Source organism: Choloepus didactylus, assembly GCF_015220235.1.
Source record: "Choloepus didactylus isolate mChoDid1 chromosome 25 unlocalized genomic scaffold, mChoDid1.pri SUPER_25_unloc2, whole genome shotgun sequence".
Lineage (NCBI taxonomy): Eukaryota > Metazoa > Chordata > Mammalia > Pilosa > Megalonychidae > Choloepus > Choloepus didactylus.
In genome coordinates, this window is record NW_023637607.1 from 5,966,764 (window position 1) to 5,969,881 (window position 3,118).

The 3,118-nt window shown below is 37.7% G+C and overlaps 1 pseudogene; it reads right to left on the reverse strand.

Annotated features, from left to right (window-relative positions):
* Positions 1-403: 403 nt before the first annotated feature.
* On the reverse strand, positions 404-1,383 carry LOC119525558 (annotated as a pseudogene).
* Positions 1,384-3,118: the final 1,735 nt, after the last annotated feature.

Consider the following 3,118-nt stretch of genomic DNA (forward strand, 5'->3'; position numbering starts at 1 on the left):
TGTCCTGCATCCAGGTTAAACACATATAAGTTCAAATAATTTATATGAATGGGATGATCCTTAGAGTAGATGATCACAATGAAAAAATCTATATTTAATGAGTTTTTACCCTGGCATAAATTATTTCTGTAATCCAAAGTGATGTCAGTAAAACTGAGTATGATTAGACTTGAAAAGGCAAAGGACTTGGAAAGTTATATAAAATGTCCTACTCCACAAACTATTCTGCTGCAACTCCAAAAGACAGCCAAAGGGACAATATTCAGAAAAGAGGTATGAAGAGAATGCAAAACAATGAAAACTATGAAAAATACTGTGACCCAAGAGGCATATTTGAATTTCCAGGTATTTGTTTTCTGTGTCTTTTCTTATCCACAAATTTAAAACTTGGTACAGTGTAAGATTATGATGTTTTCCTGAGTATCCTTCCCAGGGCCCTCTTGATGTCCCTGTTCCTCAGGCTGTAGATGAAGGGATTCAGCATGGGGGTGACCAGCAGATACATCACTGAGGCCACTGCACTCTTCCTGGGTGAATGTGAGTAAGCTGAACTCAGGTACACGACAATGCCTGTCCCATAAACTAAGGAAGCAACTGACAGGTGAGAGCCACAGGTGAAAAAGGCTTCATACTTCCCACCTGAAGTTGGGACTCTCAGGATGGATGAAAACAATCCTAGTGTAAGAGAAAAGAATCCCTGATAATGGAATTCTAGCAAAGATGGCACCAATAAAGTACATTAATATGTTATTGGAGGAGGGTGTCAGAACAGGCAAGTTTGAGGAGTTGAGGAGGGTCACAGAAGAAGTGAGGAATCTCTACATCTGAACAGAATATTAGTTGTGACCCCATGAAGTAGTGCAACTGTGAGTCCAAAAGACTGATGATAAAAGAGCAGGACCAGCAGGCCACACAGTCTGGGGTTCATGGTAACTGGATAGTGGAGGGGGGTGACAGATTGCCACAACCTGTCATAGGCCATCACAGTCAGAATCAGACTGTCCAAACCTCCAAAAAGATTAAAAAAGGACAACTGTATCAGGCAGCCTGTATAGGAGATGGCTCCTCTGAGTGTGGATATCCAAAAATATCTTTGGGACTGTGGTAGAGGTGAAACCAAAGTCAGCCAAGGACAGGTTGAAGAGGAAGAAGTACATGGGGGTGTGGAGGTGGGAAGTCAGAGCTGATGGTCAGCATGATGAGTAAGTTCTCCAGCATTGTGACCAGGTACATGAACAAAAACAGCCCAGACAGGATGGGTTGTAGTTCTGGGTCAGCTGAGAGCCCTAAGAGGTTGAATTCTGAGACACTGGTTAGATTCTCTGGTTCCTTGAAGCAGAGACATATTTGGGGGGAAAATAAGGTTTTGTTATAAGTATACATATACCCATCATTGTGTCTTTATTTCTGATTCAATAATTAATATACAAAATATTCACCCTTGAGGAACACACACTCTGGTAACTTAGGAATACTTCTCAGTTGTTACAAACCCATTCTTCTTAGAAGCACTTTTCATTACATTTTTTTCCTGCTCACAGGTTTCTCTAGACACCCACTAAGGGACACTGGGAGTGAGGATATAGACTTGAAAAATCTATGAATGCAGCTAAATATGTTTTCCACACTTAAAGAAATGAAAGGAATAAGAAATATTGTTCTCCTTTAGGAATAAAAGGACCTTTCCTTAAAAGGCCCCTTCTATTTAAAGGACCTTAGGAAGCAGTCAAATGTATTTTATTTTATCAAAATGCCATGAAATAAATCATCCTGATTTTGAACAATTTTTTCATACCTTATATAACTGTGCAATAAATAGTCTGATGCCATTTTTTTGGATGTCTGATCCCTGATGGTGCTTAAGGCTCAACATCAACATTGCTTCCACCCCACATATAGTTTTGGTGATAAGAAATCCTGGTGATCTCTCCTATAGTATTAGCCAGAGATTAAAACTATGGAAGAAAAAGTCTAGAATGAGGACTCTGAACTCAGTCTCACCTTCTAACCAGGATAGAATCCCCAGCCCCACACCTTGTCTCCCTTCCTCAAGCCAGTTTCAGACCAGCTTTGGAGGCCTATCCTGCTCTACCCAAACAGCCACCTTATGCATGTTATAGCCTTTCCAGACACTCTTGGTGTGTGTGCACATGTGTGAGTACATAATCAGTCTTGACATCTGAACCACAGTTGGCATCATGGTCCATCCTGTGGCTTTAAAAGAGTCAGAGAAGCCTAGAACCTGAAAATGTGATTCTATACTAACGGTAAGTGTATTTAGTGGTTGATGTTTATAGGTAATAATTTAACTTACATAAGGAGGTTTTTGGAAGAAATCAAGTAAAGTAATATATAGAGAGTACACAGTGCAGTGGTTCCATTTTGTAGTTGATATTTACAAATACCCTGGTTCTGTTAAAATATATGGAAGCCCAGGCTATGCTCTAGAAGTAATAAAATCAGAAAGCCTACATAGGAAGCTGTTGGTGATCTTAGAGCTTAGAAGTATTGCCATAGAAAAATGCCAGGTCTTAGTAAATGGTCCATTAATTTTACTTGCTATTCTTATCACAAATAACCAAGCAAAATATTAAAATGCAAACATTTAAAATATTTGCTTCAAGTATTTTAGAGACTGGAAGAATTGCCGGTAACATTTGATTTTTCCTACTACCCCTGCATTATCCATTTTACTTGCAATTCTGTATCTCTAAGACAATCTCTCTCATGAATGTAGTTGTTATATTTCTACCTACCTGATAATGTTTCTATAATGTTAGTATTGATTCAAGTACTGATAAATAGTTTTCTTATAAATGTACCTAAATTTCTTTTAATATGCACATAAACCCACAAAATATTCTTATTAGCAACATTGTGCTTTATGTCTATGTAAGGTACATATGTCTCATTAAAATCTAGTTTAACTGATGCATGGTATTGCCTGGGGGATTAACTTCACTTTTTCAATTTCCTGTGTTAACAACACTTCCAAAATTCTCCTTCCCCCTCCATTCAAAAAATTAAATTTTAATAACATAAATTCATGAAGGCTACTAATATTAATAATATTGATTTATGCTTGTTTAATTTGCTGTTAATCACTTATATTTCTTTC